Source organism: Malaclemys terrapin, chromosome 3 (assembly GCF_027887155.1).
Source record: "Malaclemys terrapin pileata isolate rMalTer1 chromosome 3, rMalTer1.hap1, whole genome shotgun sequence".
In the NCBI taxonomy this organism is placed as follows: Eukaryota; Metazoa; Chordata; order Testudines; family Emydidae; genus Malaclemys; species Malaclemys terrapin.
Window position 1 is genome coordinate 104,038,361 of NC_071507.1, and position 23,028 is coordinate 104,061,388.

Genomic DNA, 23,028 nt, shown 5'->3' on the forward strand with positions numbered 1-23,028 from the left:
TTAAATCTACACTGTGGTTTAGAACACACCACAAGGATCAGCTACACTGGAATTACACAGTGTAATTTTTTTTTTCCCCCACACTGGTGATATGATATGTGCAACCTTTATGTCAGGAAGGTGCTCATTTTTTCTGAGTTTCTATCTCGGACCATAAGAGGTTAAAATGGGCAGAAGCAGTTCTCCTCTGTCCATATTATGCTTCATTTCTAGCAACAGTAAAATGAAGGAATTACTTCTAAGGCCAGAAATGTCATTATTTTTGCACTCATCCTGACCCCAGCATCTAAAAATACAAACTACTGGAATTTTACAGCAGGTGACATTTTAAAAAAGGGCCCAGGGAAGTCTCATAGTTAAGGCTAAATGTACTTAGGTGGTGGGCATACAGAAATAGAGAGGTATCTCTGCTACTGACCTAGGTTTAGCAAGATTGGTGACATAATTCATTTCAATTACTTCTTGTCTGTGGAGTTTACCTCTGGGTATAGACAGAAGCATTCCTCTTTTCACATAATGGATCACAGAGTCAAGCTGGCTACCTCCCATCTAAGAGTGGGGTTAATTTTAGTCTGATCCTCATGTTGAACACACAAGGAATTTATATTACTTATCAACCTTTGCCAAAAACATAGGATATCGTCTCTGAGACTTAAAGGAAGTATGCTATTTGAAAAGATTCAACTGCCTGTCATTAATTGATCCAATTCTCCTTTTATGTCCTGGGTAGTATGATAAAGCTATACAGGAAGGTGGTTAAAATTTCTAAAATGCTGTCTCACAAATTTTGAATACCAATTCTGTAAACGTTGTACTTTTCCTTTTGTAAATCACTCTCCTTTTGCTTGACAGAGACTGAGGGCATAATTCTTCACTCACAGAGATATTACTCTAATGTAAATGAATTGTCTCCTGCTTAAGGGTCCAATCCTGTAAAGTGCTGAGGGCCCTCAGTGGGTGCTCAGCACCTTGAGGATTGGACCCTGGTGCGGATGTCAATCAGATCCTGACTTTTGAATTATATACCTCACTCAGGATTTTATTATTATATTATTTTCTATTGCTGAAGAGTCATTGTTTGAGGGCATAAGTGCTAAATGCTGTCACCCAAGCAGAAAGGCAATAAGACTTTGAGTCATCGCTACTAAAGATGGGCAAATAGAGTCAGAAAAATTAAGAATCACCCTATACCTCCTCTGAACCCTAACCCATTTCCTTTCTAACAGTTAATATTCTAGTGTACGGTATGGAAGGGTGTTAGCAGTCTACCATACATGTTGTGCCCCTTCTTCCAAATTTCCCAGGCAAGCTCCCCTCTTCTATGTCCTCAAAGCAGTGATTCAAGAGATTTGGCTGGGAGGTCCGGAGTGGCTCTCTGGGAAGAAGTGTGTTTGATACGGTCTCAAAAATCAGGATCTGATAGAAAGCAGCACTAGTTTTTTGTCACTAGGCTTCTTGCTTTATGTTGGGGCGGTGGGGGTTCTGGATGTGTTATTAACTTTTTCAGAAGTTTAAACACTCTGAAATCAAAATAAAACACTCTGAAGTCCAGATCCTCAGTCGTTGTAATTTCATATAGCTCCATGAAAATTATGCTGAGTTACACCATTTGTTACCATAACTCTACCTGCCCTTTCTTGTGTGTATGAATCATGAAACAGATTTCAGTTACAGGATTCTATGTTGCTTCTCACATAATACAACACTGTATAGTATGGTGACAGGTTTCAGAGTGGCAGCCGTGTTAGTCTGCATCAGCAAAAAGAACAAGGAGTACTTGTGGCACCTTAGAGACTAACAATTTTATTTGAGCATAAGCTTTCGTGGGCTAAAGCAGTGGTTCTCAAAGCGGGTCCGCCGCTTGTTCAGGGAAAGCCCCTGACGGGCCGGGGCGATTTGTTTACCTTCCACGTCCACAGGTTTCGGCCGATCGCAGCTCCCACTGGCCGCTGCTCCAGGCCAATGGGGGCTGAAGGAAGGGCGGCCAGCACATCCCTCGGCCTGTGCCACTTCCCGCAGCCCCCATTGGCCTGGAGCGGCGAACTGCAGCCAGTGGGAGCCACGATCGGCCGAACCTGAGGACGCTGCAGGTAAACAAACCGTCCCGGCCCGCCAGGGGCTTTCCTGAACAAGCAGCGGACCGGCTTTGAGAACCACTGGGCTAAAGTTTTGAGAACCACTGGGCTTTAGCCCACAAAAGCTTATGCTCAAATAAATTTGTTAGTCTCTAAGGTGCCACAAGTACTCCTCGTTCTTTTTACTGTATAGTATTTTTGTTCACAGGATACACAGAGAGAAGTTGGATATAAACATTCTCAATGGAAGGTTGCAAAATAGCACAACTTTATCTCTTAAAATCCAGAACCCTAAGACACAAGAGCAAACAACATAGAGACAGAGACGAAGCAGGCTGCTCGCCCCCAAGCAAAGAGGCACAACTCAATCCATCTTGACTGAGGCTGGCTCTTTTCAGGCCCACTCCGATGGCACACTTCCCTACAGAGCCCCCTACACTGCAAGCAGGACCAGGAAACCCCTTGCAAACTGAAGTGATACTTTTGTAACTTTAGCACCGTTTTCCAAACACCACAGTTTTCAATACTTCTTCGATGCATGTGTAGCATCTTGTAATATTCTTATATTTTTTCCTTCCTACACCAATTTTATTATCATAATGGCTCAATGTATATTATGGATGCTGCTTGATTAGACTGTAATTGGCAAATGAATAACTTTTGAGGATTTCATTCATCCACTAGAGATGGGCCCAAACTGAAGTATGGGATCTCATACAAACTCCAGACTTTAGATGCATTCATAATGTGAAGTGAAATGAACAAACAGCCTCCATCTTTATGATAAGATGAGACAAAACACATGGTTCCAAATACCCTGAAAATTGGAGGTTTTCTAAATCTGGATTTGAGTTTTGTAGCTGGAGCCTATTTGTATGTAAAGAGGACCCTTTGTCCTTCATAGGACACTTCTTCCTCTCCTGATTATTCTTACTCCAATGTCATAGTCTGGTGAATATAACAGGATTGACTGCATCATGATTGTTGTTATAAAAGAAAATGCAGATTGTCCATGCCTTGCTATAAACACTCACAAGAAGGAAAGGTGAGGGAGAGAGGACGAAGCTTCCACTTATTCTTCCCTCTCCCCACACTCAAACAATCTCTCTCTCTTTCTTATGTGAATTGGCCATGTGTCTGAGAGCAGAATTAGGACAAAAACTTTACTATGCCAGAATTTTTATGAAAGGCAGCAGTAAAGTATTTTATCTCTACATAGAATGTTCCCAAAATTGGATAAAGGACTGAGAAGGTTATTGCTAAAACTCAGTGCCTTGCATGGTGTCAAGTATCAGGGGGTAGCCGTGTTAGTCTGTATCTACAAAAACAACAACAACAACAACAACACGAAAGCTTATGCCCAAATAAATCTGTTAGTCTTTAAGGTGCCACCAGACTCCTTGTTGTTATTGCTAAAACTATGATTTTTCCATAAATTGTTTCTTCCCTTCCCTAGTATCTCTCCATCCACCACTATCACCTTTGTCCTTCTCCTTAGGGTCAGATTCAAAATCTGAGAAACTAATAGGCCAGCAGAGGCTAAGCTCCCCTGGCACAGCTGCCACCAACCCGCTGCCAGATGCCTGGGCCATGGTGGCCCCGCCTGCGCTCTGCCCCTTCCCTGAGAGGCCCCACCACCCACTGCTGCCTGGTGAGTTCCTCCTCGCTCCTCTCCTCCACTCCACCTCCCCTCCCTCCGGAGGTCCCCATTGCTCGCCACATCCCTCCTGTCCTCCAGCCCCTCCCCACAAGATCCCCCTCCAACCCGCCATGTCCCTCCTGTCCTCCACCCCTCTCCCCGTGAGACACGCCCCCCCCCGCATCCCTCCTCAGACCCTGCTTCCGTGGGAGAGGGTGTGGAGAAGAGGAGGGGCCCGGCAAGTGGTGGGGGGCCTCATGGGGGGGAAGAGAGGAGGGACATAACAAGCAGCAGCAGGGGGTTGAACAGGGAAGGGACTGAAGGGCGGGACCTGGGGTGGTGTGTGGGTGGAGCTGCGGATGGAAGAGGCAAGACAGGGAGCTAGCCTCCCCCAGGGGAAGCTTCACCCACTGCCCATGGAGAAACTTCAACTCACATTGAAGTTAGCTGGCCTCTTTGGGTCAGATCCTCAGCTGGTGAAAATAGAATCATAGCTGACTTCAGTGGAGCTCTGCAGGTTTCCATCAGCTGAGAATCTGGCCCGTTAACTTGAATGGAAATTCAGGAAACTCTGCACCTATCTGGCTCAGACCCTTAAACCTTGATCCTGCAAAGACGTTTGCTAAATACGTGCTTACCTTTGGGACACAGTGGGGCTACTCACATGCTTAAAATTAAGCACATGCCTCTGTCTTTGGAGGATTGGGGCCTTAATTCCCTTTTCTCTTCCTATTTCCCATTACGTTTTCTCATTGGTGTTGAAACTCTTTCTCTCTCTTTGGCAATAAAAATAGGTACTTACATTAGAGAGGAATAGAAATAGGTGCCAGTTGCCACTTCCGATTTTCCAAAGCTGATAATCTAAGTAAAAATTCAAGGATTCACAATATTACTGCACTATCATTTTCCACAGAGCTAGAGGAAACCCTCAAACTCAATTTGTCTTATGGTTTGTCTAGGCTATCGTACCACAGGTGTCATATTTTGGTTTTAACAATGAAAAAAGTCCACATTCTTTCTAGTTCAGCAGAGACGACATGACAAAAGATAGTTATCATGAGCTAATTACAACCTTTTGAAAATTATCTTTATGCCTGGAAATATGCATTTTTTCTTTGCTGCTGATGAAAAAGTTGGCAGTTCAAATAAAAAATACTATTTAAGGTAATAGTACAGTTACATAACCTGTTCACAAAAATCACAGGATAACTTTTGGAGCTTTGCATTGCTTAAAGGATTATGCCACTTGTTAAGAAGATCTATGTGGATGATAATCTATAAAAAGTTTTTATAAAAAATAGTTTTTCCAGGTTGTAACCTTTGGGAAATGTAGCAATACTAAGGGTGCAGAAACTGGCAGACAAACCATCAGTCTTTCTCCTATTTATGACCATTTTTCTATTATGGCCGATCCTACCCACAGAACTGAGGTCTCCCTACCTTTGAGACCATGGGAAATGTGGACATACTCAATGACAGACTGTGGCCCTTAGTCTAGCTACATTTTCAGAAGTAGCCATTAAGTTGGGATGCTTCAATTTTTGGCTGCCCGGCTTCAGATATCTTGAGCCTGATTTTTGGAGTTGCTGATTGCCCACAGGTTCAACTGAAATTAGTGGTAGTTGTGGGTGCTCAGAAGCTCTTAAAATGAAGTCCAAGCTGTCTCAAATCCAGGCACATGCACACTGAGACAACCAAAATCCATGACGGCTTTTGAATATTTTGGCTAAAACTGTACAGCTGTCCAGTCTCTCCTGTCTTTTGTAAACCTATGTGTATGACATTTGACAGGGTCATGTATGCAGCAGATATATATAATATGACAATTTATAGTTGATTGAGGACCCATTGTGCTAGGGGCTGTACAAACACATGATGAGGAAATCCCACTCCCATACAGTTTATAATCTAAGTAAAGAGGGAATGAGAGGGAAAAGGAAAACACAAAGATGTGAAGGGCCTGCCCATAGTGACACAGAAGGTCAATGGCAGAACTAGGATTAGTAAGTAGGTCTCTTGACTCAGAGACCAGCAACTCATCTTCTAGACCACACTGCCTTACCTAGGGTCAATTCTATTACCGTGTCTACACTAAATGAAAGGTTATTGAAAAAGACATTGTCTTTAATACCTAGATTATACATGTACAACCCCTGGCTTGTACATGTATAATGTACACACAACAGCTGCTACAAGCATTTCCCAAGTGTTTGTTTTAATGGGTTGTAGCTAGTACAAGATCTGTAGCTCAGGTCTAGCTCAACTATCAGTTTATAAAGTTTTCTCCTCAGTATGGACATGAAGCTCTAAGGGTTGTAGCTCCATTGTAGCGTTGTAGCTTATTCAGTCAGTCCTCCTATCTCCCACAATGAAGTGCTCTTGTTCTCAGCAACAGTGCTAGCCGTCATGAGAGAGATGTTTCAGGAAGCAGGATCAACAGTTGTAAGTGTTGTGTGCACGCACCTAAATGCATGTGTTGCTCTGCGGGCATGTTAAACTGTTGCAAGGCTCAGAGATGTAACAAGCCATTTAACGCAATTGCTGTCCCTGCAATTTGATACAGAGTACAATATGGACGTGAACTGAATCCACAGAGATGAAAAGTTAGGTGCTCAGCCATTGTGAGGATTTTGTAAGATAGCTGCTATATGGGAATCATAGATAAAGATACCAGCTGATTTTTGATGACTGGTCTATTTGTCTAGTGGATATTGAGGCATCTGAGAGTGACTGGAAAATGAAGGAATGGAGCAGTCAGGGGGGATCTCTCTTAGTAATCCCTGCCAATGTGAGACAAAGATTCAAAATGAGGGTCACAGGACAAAAAATGCATAATTTTGGATTAATTTCTTAAAGTAATATTTTCTGTAATCTTAAATTCCTGATTCAGCATTTCTGATGCAAATCATATACTATGTACATTGAGAAATTCCCACTTCTTTTGTTGGAGGTGCTAGATTTACATCTATATTGAAGGACTATAAGAAATCCTCCACCAGCCAATCCAGAGAGCTATATTAGCCCAGATTTCACCAGATGCCACTCCCCCAAAATTGGTGCAGTGATGGTAGATAAGTGTATGGTAAATGTAAGGTGTTTTCATATGGGGAAAACCAAACGCCATGTGAATGGTGCATGAAAACTCTTATTTTTCCAGGTCAGTAGAACAAAAGAAGAGATCTCTCACAGGATCTGATATAATACCTCTAGATCCAGGGCCGGCTCCAGCATTTCTGCCGCCCCAAGCAAAAAAAAAAAAAAAAAAAAAAAGCAGCAGTTCAGCAGCAGCTCCTTCGCTCCTAGAGCAGGTGCCGCCCCTCTCCCTTGGCCGCCCCAAGCACCTGCTTGTTAAGCTGGTGCCTGGAGCCGGCCCTGTCTAGATCCATCCTGCCAACCAAAAAATAAATTACAAAATTGTAAAGAAGGGTCATGGTTTATTCTATACACCACAGAGCAATTTGGGGATCATTGTAAATCTCTTCAAATTCTTCCTCCAGTTTTGATGGAGAACATTTAGTTCTATAATAATAGTACTTGGGTAACCTGTACTTGACCTATCTTTGGACAGTTATGATTTTCCATACAAGATGTTTTGGCATGATAACACAGTGATTCAGATGCTCTGTCTTAAGGCAGCTAATGTACAAGTGGCTGGTTCTGGAATTTTTTTTCTTCCACTGCTGACTATGAATATAAACTGCATGTTGAAGGCCTTTCATGCCAGTCACATTTTCAAAGTACTCCACATAGTTAACTCATTTCCATTAGAATTCTTCTGGTTTTGATTTTGAGAACATAGCATTGTACCCATGGGAGCTGAGCTTTTCAGGTGTTAAAGAGGATTTGTTACAAAGAAAGTGATTATAATAGGATTTAATGTAATTGAAAGTCAAGGTACAGTAGCCAGGCACTGTATCAGAGTGTATTAAAACTTGTATTGAGGATGGAGGAGGTATCATGAAGTAAACAGCCAAAATGGAGCCCAAAAAATAACTACACCTCTACCTCAATATAACATTGTCCCCGGGAGCCAAAAAATCTTACTGCATTATAGGTGAAACCACGTTATTTTGAACTTGCTTTGATCCACCGGAGTGCGCAGTCCCCGTCCCCCGTCCCCCCCCCCCCCCGCCCCGGAGCGCTGCTTTACCGCGTTATATCAGAATTCGTGTTATTTTGGGTCGCGTTATATTGGGGTAGAGGTGTATCTAGTAGGTTCTTCAAATTTGCAGCCACCATGAATAAAACAATGATGAAGGGTAGTTCAGACCCTGCACAGTTGTTCACTTTTAGTTGGATTGCCACTCCAATGCATTTTCCTCTGCAGTAATCAGGACAAGCAGCAGAGCTGAGTGATCAGAAGTGTGTAGCAGAATGTCAGAAGCCACAGGAACAAAGGGTCCAGTTCCCATCCAGAGGATCTCAGCCCATCCACATTTCCCACATGCTTCTATGCTGCAGCATTGCTCTTGTTCCTATAAGGCTACTTTTAGCTGTGCCCCTGCCCCCATGCCATCCAAGGTAGATAAATGTCACAGAGGTGGATTTATTGCTGCACAGGGCATGCTTTTTGCATCATAACATATGCTGCCTTAAGACAGGCATATGCCACTTAGACAGACCATTCCCCAGGATCTTTGAACTCCTGTACAGCAGATGTGGAGGGTAAAATTAGGTATCTTCACAGAATCACTTTCACACCATGTAGTGAAGGGATCCGCTGTATGCCCATTAGTCATCCTGATAAGACAAGGCCAGGTTCTCAGTTGTGTAAATCAGTAAATTGATTTCAATGGTGCTATCGTTGATTTCAGTGATGGCTCTGTAGATACCCTCTGCTATATGGTGAGAGAGTAGAAAGGACTTTAAGGGGGTCATGCTGAAAGGAAAGGTGGTTATGTTGCCCTGATATCATGAAAAGAAATCATTCAACATCTCTGCAATATCCTTATCCTCCTCAATTGCTCTCTTTCTTTCCTTGATAGTCCAACAGCCCGACCTATTTTCTAACAGGCTTCCCATTTCTTATATACTAAAATAATTCCTTGTTAATTGTTTTTATATCTATGACTAATTGCTCTTCCTCAGACTTTCCATTTTACTGCTTACCTGTCCTAGTTTATTCTGCTTTCTATTGGTTTCATCTGTGCTGGGTCGTCATTATCTGCAGGATACTTGTTTGGCTCAAATAGCATCTTGAACTTTGCTATTTAATCATAGTAGGATTTATTCTTGCCTCCCAGCTTCCTTTTCTGCTGCCTTCTGTGTCTCTGATACAATATCCTTAAATAACCTCTCTGCTGACTCCCGTGGGTAGTTGAAGTCACTGTTATTATTTTATTTTAATTATATTTAGTGGCCTCTTTCATGTCCCTCACCATTGTGCCTTCAGTACCCTTCTTCTGATCAGAAGGCCAATAATGTAGCCCTGCTACTAGCATAGTGTACTCTGACGTCTTGAGTCAAGTTGGTTGACTTTTTTTCTCTGAACATGAACATTAATTTTTGACAATATTTTCCACCAAAAACTGAATATTTTTGGTGAATGTTTTTATCCCAAACAAAACATGTTTTCTGAGAACAGATTATTTTTCTTTTTTTTTTTATGAACATTTTTGACAAAAACAAAAACCCACACATTTTTAAAAACTCCCCATGAAAAATAATCTGCAATGTTTGCCATCTCCAGTCTTGAGATTTGTATCTATACAGAAGTTTTTTGTTTGTTATGTTGTTGTCAGTCCTGTGTGATAGGCCTCTGCTGATCTAATAGCTAATGACAGTGGGGGGTTTACCATGTAAGCACTTTCACTGGTTGCCAATAATATGCTGTTATTTATTGATTTGTTTATGGTATGGGGTGTGGGAGATGGAAAAGACTTTGGAGGTGCATTTCACTGTATGCACTGTTGATGGAACATGTTCCTGATCTTTAATCAACCAGAAGATGGATAATTGGCGTTGTACTATATACACACACCCATAGGGATCATTTTACCTCTCCTTCCCATCACTAAAATGTACACACCTCTATGGTGCTACATGGCAGCCATATAACAGCACCAGCAACAATGCTTCACCCATGCTAATTGATTCCTCCCCACCATCTTTGTCCTGCTGGGAATGTCTTCTTGCCCATGGTGTTTATAACATGGGTGAGGGGGGAAAGGAGGTATGATTACTAAGGATAGCAACCTACTGACAAAATACATGCGGATAACTCCTGTTTAACTGAAGGCCCCTCCAGTGGTAAGTGATGTAGTTAATATCTTCCTGCTATGTTAGTTGTTATTTTAAAGGGCTATTTATTAGCTGTTCATCTTGCTTTAAAGCTTTAAAGTTCAAATGGGTTGGGAGCTGAATTGGTACATTCAGCCAGAGGGAGGCTATCGTTATCGCACCATCCACCCTTCTTGTCATGCAGGGACTGGGTACTTGCTTGATTTCCCCTGAACTTTCTTTTGAAACATCACTCGAGCTCAGTTTCCCAAATTTCCAGTGGACACATACTTCATGCATTCTTTAGATGTAGGGGAGGGAAAGCTGCTTACACTATTATTTCCTTTAATTATTTCTGCCATTTCACCTCTGGTATTGTGTTAAGCCTTTTTTTTCTCTCTTTCCCAGGGAGAAAAAAGAACAATTGAGGAAGTTCATTATAAAGAAAAGTGAAATGTCACCAATAATTAGTTAAAAACACCAACCCAAGGAACCAGTTCGAGGACAAAAAAACCCCAAAACAATTAGTGTTTCAAGCTTAAAATTCGGGGCCTTTTGATGAAAATGTGCAGTGGCGAGAGGATCAATTTCTGATGATGTTCTTAAAGGGCAGAAACCGAGATAATAACTTTGATGTGGGTTCTTTGTTTAAATGACTATTGTTTGTAGTTAGCTGCTATTTAATCTCCGCAGCAGAGAGGAAGCACTTCTCCACAGCTAAACTCTCTTCTAATGAGATCATTATTTTCTTACCACTCTTTCGGATGAATGTCATTTTACATCACAAAACTACAGAGACAGCATTTTAGAACAGTGCTACCTTTTATCTAGCCAACATAAGAGACACTTGAGAAAAGGACAAGGAGGGTCAAGAAGAAAATTTATGCAGCATACTTTCTTTGCCTAGTAGGCAGGAAAAGGATAACGGAATAAGTCCATGATAACAAGAGTGACCAGGGTTATTACTGGAGATGGTTCCAAGCTGCAAAGTTTGGGGATAGTTGGATCCAGTATTCCGGTTTGGCCCAATATATCCTATGGAGACTTCCATAAGGTTTAGACCTGAATGCAAGCTTCCACAAAGTTCAGAGGTTTAGGCCCATCTCTAATTATTATTAAAGAGTTTGCCACTCGCCCACTCTCCAGTCCACACAGATAATGACAACTGTGATAACGTAGAAAATGTCTATTCTGCTTCTGTGTGCTGTAAATTTAAATGTGGAGGCATCTCCCTTCCTCCTAAAGAGGCTAGATCTACTGTAGCTCCTATTTTGTGTTTCATTTCAGGTGCATAATGTTTGAGGATCTCACTCTGTGTTAATATTGCTGTCCTTGAGCATTCAAATATCATGAATCTGGCCACAAAAAAACATAAAATTGGCAAGGCCCTACTTCACTTGCGATATTGCAGAAATTGCGGATTCCTCAATATTAGGCTTCCACTGCAATTTTGACAGTGGGAATCCTGTTGTGAACGGGACTGATAGTGGTAGCCCCAGGTGCCAATACTGAGAGCAGGAGTCCTGCTCTCAGCCCCAGGCAGCCGCGGTAAGCCCCGGGCGGCCAACAGTGGAAAATCACAGAAAAATAATGGTGGGCTTTATTACCATAAATAATAAGGTCCATTATTACTTTTCTGCAATTTTCCATGGCTTATCCACGACTCAGCTGGACTTTTTTGACAATCATCCCCAAAATATATGTTGGGAAACACAGTGGGGCACAGACTATCCAACAAGTTCTTGGACTGCATTGCAGACAACTTTTTATTTCAGAAGGTTGAAAAAGCTACTAGGGGAGAAGCTGTTCTAGACTTGATTTTAACAAATAGGGAGGAACTCGTTGAGAATTTGAAAGTAGAAGGCAGCTTGGGTGAAAGTGATCATGAAATCATAGAGTTTGTAATTCTAAGGAAAGGCAGAAGGGAGAACAGCAAAATAGAGACAATGATTTCAGGAAGGCGGATTCTGGTAAGCTCAGAAAGCTGATAGGTAAGGTCCCATGGGAATCAAGGCTGAGGGGAAAAACAACTGAGGAGAGTTGGTATTTTTTCAAAGGGACACTATTAAGGGCCCAAAAGCAAGCTATTCTGCTGGTTAGGAAAGATAGAAAATGTGGCAAAAGACCACTTAACCATGAGATTTTGCATGATCTAAAAAATAAAAAGGAGTCATATAAAAAATGGAAACTAGGACAGATTACAAAGGATGAATATAGGCAAACAACACAGGAATGCAGGGGCAAGATTAGAAAGGCAAAGGCACAAAATGAGCTCAAACTAGCTACAGGAATAAAGGGAAACAAGAAGACTTTTTATCAATACATTAGAAGCAAGAGGAAGACCAAAGACAGGGTAGGCCCACTGCTCAGTGAAGAGGGAGAAACAGTAACAGGAAACTTGGAAATGGCAGAGATGCTTAATGACTTCTTTGTTTCGGTCTTCACCGAGAAGTCTGAAGGAATGCCTAACATAGTGAATGCTAATGGGAAGGGGGTAGGTTTAGCAGATAAAATAAAAAAAGAACAAGTTAAAAATCACTTAGAAAAGTTAGAGGCCTGCAAGTCAACAGGGCCTGATGAAATGCATCCTAGAATACTCAAGGAGCTAATAGAGGAGGTATCTGAGCCTCTAGCTAGTATCTTTGGACAATCATGGGAGACGGGAGAGATTCCAGAAGACTGGAAAAGGGCAAATATAGTGCCCATCTATAAAAAGGGAAATAAAAACAACCCAGGAAACTACAGATCAGTTAGTTTAACTTCTGTGCCAGGGAAGATAATGGAGCAAGTAATTAAGGAAATCATCTGCAAACACTTGGAAGGTGGTAAGGTGATAGGGAATAGCCAGCATGGATTTGTAAAGAACAAATCATGTCAAACCAATCTGATAGCTTTCTTTGATAGGATAACGAGTCTTGTGGATAAGGGAGAAGCTGTGGATGTGGTATACCTAGACTTTAGTAAGGCATTTGATACGGTCTCGCATGATATTCTTATCGATACAATAAAATTTAGATGGGTCTACTATAAGGTGGGTGCATAACTGGCTGGATAACCGTACTCAGAGAGTTGTTATTAATGGTTCCCAATCCTGCTGGAAAGGCATAACAAGTGGGGTTCCACAGGGGTCTGTTTTGGGACCAGCTCTGTTCAATATCTTCATTAACGACTTAGATATTGGCATAGAAAGTACGCTTATTAAGTTTGCAGATGATATCAAACTGGGAGGGATTGCAACTGCTTTGGAGGACAGGGTCATAATTCAAAATGATCTGAACAAATTGGAGAAATGGTCTGAGGTAAACAGGATGAAGTTTAACAAAGACAAATGCAAAGTGCTCCACTCTCGGAAGAAAAAATCAGTTTCACACATACAGAATGGGAAGAGACTGTCTAGGAAGGAGTACGGCAGAAAGGGATCTAGGGCTTATAGTTGACCACAAGCTAAATATGAGTCAACAGTGTGATGCTGTTGCAAAAAAGCAAATGTGATTCTGGGATGTATTAACAGGTGTGTTGTGAGCAAGACACGAGAAGTCATTCTTCCGCTCTACTCTGTGCTGGTTAGGCCTCAACTGGAGTATTGTGTCCAGTTCTGGGCACCGCATTTCAAGAAAGATGTGGAGAAATTGGAGAGGGTCCAGAGAAGAGCAACAAGAATGATTAAAGGTCTTGAGAACATGACCTATGAAGGAAGGCTGAAAGAATTGGGTTTGTTTAGTTTGAAAAAGAGAAGACAGAGGGGACATGATAACAGTTTTCAGGTATCTAAAAGGGTGTCATAAGGAGGAGGGAGAAAACTTGTTCACCTTAGCCTCTAAGGATAGAACAAGAAGCAATGGGCTTAAACTGCAGCAAGGGAGGTTTAGGTTGGACATTAGGAAAAAGTTCCTAACTGTCAGGGCGGTTAAACACTGGAATAAACTGCCTAGGGAGGTTGTGGAATCTCCATCTCTGGAGATATTTAAGAGTAGGTTAGATAAATGTCTATCAAGGATGGTCTAGACAGTATTTGGTCCTGCCATGAGGGCAGGGGACTGGACTCAATGACCTCTCGAGGTCCCTTCCAGTCCTAGAATCTATGAATCTATGAATTTAAGTAGGCCCATAAAGATTGGCTTAAAAATCAGAAAAATGTAATAAATACTAAATTTAGGATTCTTTTATTTGCCTTCTGATTTTAGGTGGTCATGTTTGCAAGTTTTCCTCCACAATCATGAGGACCAGAAACTTCCTTTAAAAAAATTGAGATTCTCATGTAATCATACAATTCAGGAACGGGGTCTTTAAAAACAAAGACGACAAATGTTGTGAGATTTGTGGTAAAATCACAAGATTGTCCATAGTGTAGTATCTCTGAGTCATCAAGATTTTTGTATTTGTTCTTTCTTTGCGTTTCCCCTTAATCTGCAGCAAATCATCTCTTTTGCCCTTTATTTATGGGAAAGCAGATGATGGGAGGCTTGAGGAAAAGAGAATCATTGCTTTACTCCTCAAACACAGGGGTTCTTCATTCTTAACTGGAATGACCTTTAAAAAAATGCATCTGGTAGCCATTTTTAGTCTGCACTCAGCCTTACCAAGCCCTCGCTATACCATGCCTGATTATTACGGGTGGTGTGGGAAAAATGGGCCTCTACAACGTTTCTATGTAACTATCAGAGCATTCAGGCTTATGCAGCCATGCCAGTCCCGGTGTGGGCTTTCTTTTAATTTTGTGTGTGTGTTTGTTTGTTTGTTTGAACAGCTGCTAATCATTATATTTCCTGCTAAAGAGAGAGTTCTGGGGAATCAGGAACTTTGAAAGCCACCAGACTGATAGGAAGGGGAAGATGCTGCTCCCATCCCCCCTCTTTCTTCATGTTGGAATTCTGATACAAACAGCATTCCAGCCTCATTCCCCTCTGAAGTTAAAAGCCTTAAATTCTTTACAAGGAAGGTCATCTTTTCATAGCCAGCAGTCTGCTTTAGTCTTCCCCCTTGCTTGCAAATAAAAACCGAGGGCATACTCCAGCCTACTTCACCAATTCAAAACTTAAGCATAATAAACTCAGAAAAGAGATTGTCTCTCAGTTATTAATGTGTGTGTTAGGTACAGACTGCTTTCCAAAAGCCTTTCCAAGAATGCTCTAAGGATTGTTCTTAACTTGACCTGATCAACAGTTAAAGAGGCCTGGAGTACAAATCACATATTGTTCAGAACCTCACTGTACTTACTCAAAAGAACACTGTCAAGTACGTCTAATAGTATTAAATATTACTTATTGATTCTCCATTGTTTGTAATAATAACCTCTTAGAAGCTTGAGAATAATGTTTTTTTTTCCCCTGTAGATTTTGTCCTATCAAACATTATTTTTTTCCTGGTGTTTCTAATAGACCTTGAAATTAACATTGCATTCATGACTGTATGTACCACACTTGTTTGTGCTGGTGCACCACTATCATCAATCAAAAAAGCAAAGCGCACACACACAAAAAGCCACCTATGTGGCCTCTCTCTCTCTGGGAATAATGGAACAGATTCCCCCCTCAGACTTATGCATGGGACTCTTGTTAAGGTCAACAGACATTGAGTGTGTGTTACAGAGGCAGAATTTGACTCAGTGATTTGTTAGCTGATTGGTGCTACATAGGTAGAATGAGCATAAAATGTTGCTTTTGAATAGGTCCTATATAAACATTGACAACTGAAGATTTTTTCATTACTCTGTGATAAATGGCATGATTAAAAACAACAGGTATCTGTAAAACAGAGGAAATTCCTTATGGAATTAGAACCAACTTTAAAGTGGCTTAAATGCTGGGTCTCAACTAAATGACCGTGTCCCTTTGAACCCTGGACAAACAGCATAAGAAACATTGCTAAGCTCTCAGTGAAATATGAAATAATGGTTTTGTCAGACTGACTTATGTTTAATGAAAAGACAATTATTCCACTTACATTAGGAATTACCAATAAAATAATTTATAATGTACTTTGAACAGTTTTATTCACTAACATAAAATGTCATTAAAATAGCTATGCGGCTATTAAAAGCTTATTATGTTGAGAATCCCTGGTAAAAATTCAGCATGTTTCAGGGTCACATTAGAAAAGAGCAACGGGGAAATATTACTTTGGTGCTGTTTAAAAGGTCCCCCTATTACTTAATAGCATCTTTTCTTCTCCCATGCAAACATAAATGTGAGAAATGAGCTGACATATAAACAGTGAGAGACGTGTGGATAAGAGATGCACCATAAGCTAAGTAATAGGGCTTTGTACAAGGATTCCGAGCTCTGTGGAGGGGTTTTCCTTAGATTGTAGCTAACTGATCATGCATGGAAAGGCTGACGCTGCAAAACAGCTGGTATGGGGGAAGGGAGAAAGGAATGGGAAGGGAAGCAAAAGGAGAAGGAAAAGTATATACTGTACTGCTTTTCACATTTAGGTCTGTATTCGAGGTACTGTAGGAGATAGTTGTTAATGTTAAACCCATTAGAATCTGATGAAATGATCACACTTGCAAAGTCTGTACGCGGCTAGAGATTGCCAGAACTTCATCTGTATTTTGGGTTCTCATACAGGAAATAATGCTGGTTGATTTATGGCATTTTATTGCTCTTCTTGGCCATTGCTAACATTTTCTTCATTGAGTCATGACAGAAGCTGCAACTTGGATTTTTATTGTGCAGTTTGCCAGGTTTTTTTGCTTTTTTTCTTTCCTGGGTGAGTTTGCACTGAATTTAGGAGCTGGAAATTTATGGAGTCAGACGAGCCTCAAGAGGACCAAATCCAAACACTGAGCCAGAGAGAATGTTGCCAGAGTTTTATCTACCCTCACTGAAAACATAGTATCCTTTAAAAAATTTAAAAAGTGATTATAAAAGAGAGAGTGACTTAGCCTGTAACTTACACAAAAAATTTTGGCCAGCATTGCTGGTGTTCTTTTTTAAGCAAACAAAACAATGTTTCCTAGTTGGCAGTTCCCAAAGCCCTTCCTTTTTTTTTCTTTTCATTTTTTGGCACATTTTTGAAAGGTCATACTGATATTTTTCCAAAACATGGTCACTGAGTAAGTCTTCACATAAAATAGGGGCCCCTGCTGGAGGGCCCAATCCTGCTTCCATTTAAGGCAGTGGCAAAACTCCAATTGGTTTCAGGGGTACCGGTTTGGTACCTTAATATGGCAAATCCCAGAGACAGGTTCGGATCAGAATTATAGGTAGGGCTGCTAGCACCTCCTCTTACTAAGGTTGCTCAACACTTCCCATTATAAGATCCTGTTTGAGATTCCTTATAACTTTGCCAAACTTTAACGGTTAATTTTCCATGCTGGGTTTTGGCCTCAGGCCTCCATTTCTGAGAACGAGGCTAGGGAAAAATACATTTCCTTACCCAGGTTAAAGAATTCTGGTGACTTTTCTTTGGAAAGCTCTCGGCCTTCCAGGCTTTGAATCAGACTTGAACTCTGGCAGGGGGTTGGCCTTTGTGTCAGAGACACGCCTTTTGCTGTCCCCATCAAAATCTGACCACGTCTGATAAAGTTATAAACCTTTGAAAAATTGCAATTCATACATGCTTTGTAGAGACTATTTTAGATTTTGAAATATATGATATATAATATGCAATTAAAGACTGTGTAATAATGCCTATGCCCAGAGGGGCTGCACAGGCAACCTTAATTCTGGCATTTCCTAACTTCTGAGTGCTTGAGTTTACACCCTTAATAATGGTTTCCTAATGTAACTTTTGCAAGTGTAATATAGATCTGTTCTGTTTACATGAGTAAGTAGGAGGGATAGTCTAGCAGACAGGGTATTGGACATGCACTCAAGAATCCTAAATTCAATTCCTGTTTCAGACACATTTTTTCTGCATAACTTTGTCTACACTAGCACTTTTGTCAGCAAAACTTTTGTCAGTCGGGGTGTCAAAAAACCCACAAAAGTTTCACCGACAAAAGCGCCGGTTGGACAGCGCTATGTCAGTGGGAGAGCATCTCCCGCCGACATAACTACCATCGCTCGTTGGGGATGGTTTAATTATGCCGACAGGAGAGCTCTCTCCCGCTGGCACAGAGCGGCTACACAGGAGACCTTACAGCGGCGCAGCTGCAGTGGTACAGCTGTGCCGCTATAATGTCCATAGTGTAGACACAGCCTTAGTCTGTGCCTCAGTGCTCCATCTATAGAATGGGGCTAGTACTTCCTTTCCTCATAAAGGTGTTATGCAGCTAAAATGCATTCATGATGATGAGGCTTACATAAAAATAGGAGGGGTGATCTAAAATAGGGAGCTTCTTGAAATCATGATGGTTCTCACTCCCTTCCAATTAAACGTAATTAAAGGACATCTAATATTATTAATAGTTACTATTTATTTTATCGTAGCACCTAGGAGCCCCAGGTATGGGCCAGAACCCCATTGTGCAAGGCACTTTACAAATGCAGAACAAAAAGCCGGTGCTGCTTGATCTCCAAAACTTAGTCAAGCATCATCAGAACTGATATTTTTCTGGCATTATATAAATCTAAGCCACTGTGACACGTGTCTTTCTGCCCTGGCTCTGAAAGATGTGTGTTTTTCTAAGTTTCTTATATTTATTTGTACGAAACGAAAAGGCAAGACTCAAGAGCTTTAAGGATTCCTCAGACTTGCAGCCAATTGCCCCCCTCCTTCAGTCACTTTCAAAAGAGAAATGTAATATTGGCAGGGGCTGACGGCACTAATGCTTCTGGAGCTTGGGTTTATGTAAGGAGTTAAAAGCAAACACCAGTCTGTTGCCAGCTTGGATCCCAGTAAGTTTGTACAGGGCTGAGAGACTTTGAAAGGAAAGACAGGTTCCCTGTCACCTTTGACACACAAACATCCTGGGCAAGTTACCTTTTTGTTTATCTCACTGCAAACCTCAGAACAAGCTGTATTCAGGGTGCTTACCTTCCATAGCATGACCTTTCCAGCAAATATATCCCTTCAAACATTTGAATTCAGTGAGGTAGAATTAAAATCATTGACCTTTTATTCTTCCCCACCCCCCTTTTATAGCCTTTGCTTTTAATAACCGAGAAGCAGATTTGCAATTTTTGTTGTAAACACTGCAAAAAACATCAAGGTTTGTGCGATACCCTGGGCAAAATCCAAATGAGAGAACATGCTGCAGGGATTCACATTTAATCTCTAAATTATGTCACAGGGCAACTGGCAGTCTGCATGATTCAGAACTTTGTGTCTGTGCGGTTGCTCCACCCTCTGCCCCCGTAAACAGAAGTACAAAAAAAGTTTCAAATAACTTTGTCATATTAACAACAAAACAGAAGCTGGTTTTCTGGAATAGTTGGATATGCCTTTAATTGATGATTTAGAGCTCTTGAGCTTCCTCTCTTCTAGTCAGGGCCACTCAGCTAAGAATCTACTTCACTGCTAAAGTCATTGTGTAACTATCATTTTGTTTAAAACATGCCAGTGTTGCTGCCTTTGGTAATGCTTCAGATTTACCGTGGTGGCAGAGGGAGACTCGGGTAAACAGGGGAGGACATAGCCTGATTCTCTGCACTGCACCCAAGTGGAGTCAATCAGCTAGGTGGAAGACATATCATGACATCCTTCATTCACTGACAAAGCAAAAGCAAGAGGAAGCAAAACAAAGAAAGATGCTACTAAGGGAAGGGGTGGGGTTCTGTTTTTCTCAGAAACAGTGCTGTGCTGTATGGCTGTGCCATTTATTTTTGGCACAAATTGCTGCAGCAAATTATATAGCTTATCAGCTGTGGTTTGTTAGGCTCAGTAAAGAAACCACTGCTAGGACTTGTTTTCCTTGTTGTCTGCACCCACTTAAGAGCTCGGCACCAATCAAATTCCTGATGTTGTACAGGAGTGAGGTAGAAATTCCATTGGTATTGTTTTTACTGTAATTGACTTGAGCATGACTGGGTTACAAAAATACCCCAGTCCAATGGGGTGAACCTCTGTCTTGTATACAAAAATGGAAGCGGTCCCTATGTTCACCTTGATGCAGGTAGATTTTCAAGCACAGCTTGCATGTGAATGGGAGTGTATTAGACAAATTCAGCCATGGTGTGAACAGATGCAGCATAGAAGTCAGCTCAGTGGGACATAAGCACACTCATTCCAGGGTTACATTTAGTCCCTTGGTTTAAGTTGGAGCTATGGGCACATACAGGTTGCAGAATCAAGCCTATAGGCTTCAATTCTTTTCTCCCTAGGCTAGATTGAGCCTTTAGGACTCAGCCATGATCAAGAGATGACACACTACTGCACTGTCCCAGGCGCAGTCTTGGGAAGGCCTATGAGTCACAGCACCTCCCCTATCCCACTCTTACTCTGAGAGTCGGGGATGTAAGATGCTGCAGTGCTTGCAACTGTGCAGTTTATTTCTCCCCCTGGCACCTCATACTTGGCTAGCACCTCTGGCCAGAAAGTGTGGGGGCAAAGCCCAGGGTAAGCATGCACAAGGAGGAGAAAGCAGGCCAAATATAACCTCTTCAAGCACTGACATGTATTTGAGGGAGAAGATAAAATGTCTCATTTTATCATTGTAAACAAAATTGGATTCATTTCACATCCTTCCTTGATTATTTCTAACTTTATGTAATTCAGTGGATTAGCTGGCTTGATTAGACAGGGGGACTAGAATTCTAATTGTGAGCCTCTGGTAGGTGAAATGGATTGATGTTCATGGAAAAAACTGAGAGGCATAAAATTACTAGAAGACTCAGACCCACAGCAGACATATTGCTTGTACATGTGCATACTTGAATTGGTGCTGTATGTACTTACCAGGAGTGCTTGAGTCAATGTATGGTGCAGTGTAGCATGTGTAGGTATCCCAGTGTGCAGCCCACCACCATACAGCGCATTGTCTTTTGGAAAGTTTCAGCAATGCATGGTGAGGCAGAAACAAGTCACATGGGGTGACTCTGAGCAAGGGGTCAACTTCCCAGCGTGTAACTGACTCCATCCCATAATGTCATCTATAGCCCATAATTTTCCAAGCCTTTTTTTTTTAAATCGCACAAATCCGTGCAGCCCTCTTCACTGTGTACCATCTCTGACAGAAGCATGGAGCTCTGCACGATTGTCATGAGCACTGCAAGCACAGGCACATGATCTTCCAGTATTTGCAGAGCCATAAGAAGAACCAAATCAGCAGGGAACATGACAATTTCTTGGAGGACAGATTGCAGTGGTACCTAGCAAAAACCTATTCAAGGTTTCTGGTGGTGTTCACAGAGCTGCAGATGGTGGAGCACCATTTCTGGATTAGAGAAACAAGCACTGGTGGGATCACATCATAATGTAAGCTTGGAATGACAAGCGGTGGCTGCAGAACTTTCAGTTGCAAAAGGCCATTTTCTTGGATCTGTACAATGAGCTCACCCCAGCCCTCCAGCGTAAGGACACCAAAACGAGAGCTGCACCAACAGCGGAGAAGCAAGAGGCAATTGCACTGTGGAAATCTTACAACACCAGATTGCTACTAGTCAGCAGGAAATGATTTTGGAGTTGGAAAATCCACAGTGGGAGCTATCGTCATGCAAGTGTGCAGGGCCATTAGTCCTCTCGTGCTACACGGGACTGTGACTGTTGGCAATATGCAGGACATAGTGGATGGATTTGCAGCCATGAGGTTCCTGAACTGTGATGGGGCGATAGATGGCACACGTATCCCTTTTCTATAGTCTAGGGTTACCATATTTAAAAAATAAAAAAAGAGGACACTCCATGGGCCCTAGCCCCGCCCCTTTCCCACCCGACCCCGCCCCTTTTCCACCCCCGGCCCCGCCCCAACTCCGCCCTTTCCCCAAAGTTCCCGCCCTAACTCCCCCTCCTCCCTCCCAGCCATGCGAAAAGGGCTGCCCAGGCGCTACCAGCTTTACGGTTTGCCGGGCAGCCTCCAGACCCTGAGCCCCCAACCGGCGCTTCCCCAGCGCAGCTTCGGGCAGTCCCTATGCCTCCGGACCCCAGCTGCTGGCTGGGCACTTCTCCTCCCCGGCTCCAGCTGCTGTGCTCCGGCGGCGCAGGGTCCGGAGGCACGGTGGCTGCCCGAAGCCGGTAGCGCTGGCTCGGGCAGCTTGGCTCTTAAACAGAGCCAAAGTCTGAGTCCGGGGAGGAGCAGAGCAGCCACGGGAGAAGAAGTGCCTGGCCGGTATTTTTCCCGGACATGTTCAGCTTTTTAGCAATTTCCCCCGGACGGTGGTTTGATTGCCGAAAAGCCGGACATGTCCGGGAAAAACCAGACGTATGGTAACCCTACTATAGTCATGCAAGTTCCACTGGATCTCCAGGGATGCTTCATTGACATCAATGTTGGCTGGTCAGGGAAGGTGCATGGCGCATGCATCTTTATGAACATAGGACTGTTCAGAAAGCTACAAGCAGGGACTTTCTTTCCCATCCAGCGGATTACCACTGGTGATGTTAAAATGTCAATAGTGATCCTGAGAGACCCAGCCTACCCCTTGGTCCCCTGATTCATGAAGCTATACACCAGCCACCTTTACATCACCAAGAAAAGATTCAACTACCAGCTCAGCAGGTGCAGAATGACTATTCCAAGCCGGAGGGCATCTGGAGTGTGTACCTGGCATGGTCAGCAGGGCAGTTGCACACAACAATGGAGAGCTGCTAGGTGTGCTCGCCAAGCTGGACAATCAGGAAAATGCATTTCAAACATTTGTGTGGATTTAAAGAGGAGGGAGACTTCCACTCTCTGTGGCCCCTGCACAATGGAGGTCACATTTGTGTCAGTCATTGTGGGATAGTTGCTGAAGGACTGTTCGGGTTGACATAAGCAACACAGTGTCTACACCTGCAGTGCATCAACTTCAGTACATCAACCATGGCTCATCACATCTCGGGGAGGTGGTATTACTGCATTGATGTAACGGGACACTTACATTGGTGGGAGACAAGATTAAGTGTAGACATATGCACAATAACTTGACACAGGGCGGCTTACATCAACCTAACTTTGTAGTGTAGACCAGACTTAAGATCTTTGTATTCTGTGTTTCAATCTGTTTCATTTAATCACCTGCCTTTACCTCTACTCTGCTTCTAGGATGCTAAGAAATTATTGATTTTAAAGGT

At 42.3% G+C, this 23,028-nt stretch overlaps 1 long non-coding RNA gene across 1 annotated transcript in view; it reads right to left on the bottom strand.

Moving 5' to 3' along the window:
- The window catches only part of LOC128833536 (uncharacterized), a 218,230-nt gene that overhangs the window by 134,169 nt on the left and 61,033 nt on the right, over positions 1 to 23,028 (bottom strand). Inside the window, exon 3 of the long non-coding RNA XR_008444261.1 lies at positions 4,517 to 4,575. This is a non-coding gene — a long non-coding RNA (uncharacterized LOC128833536). The remainder of the gene's footprint in view (positions 1 to 4,516; positions 4,576 to 23,028) is intronic.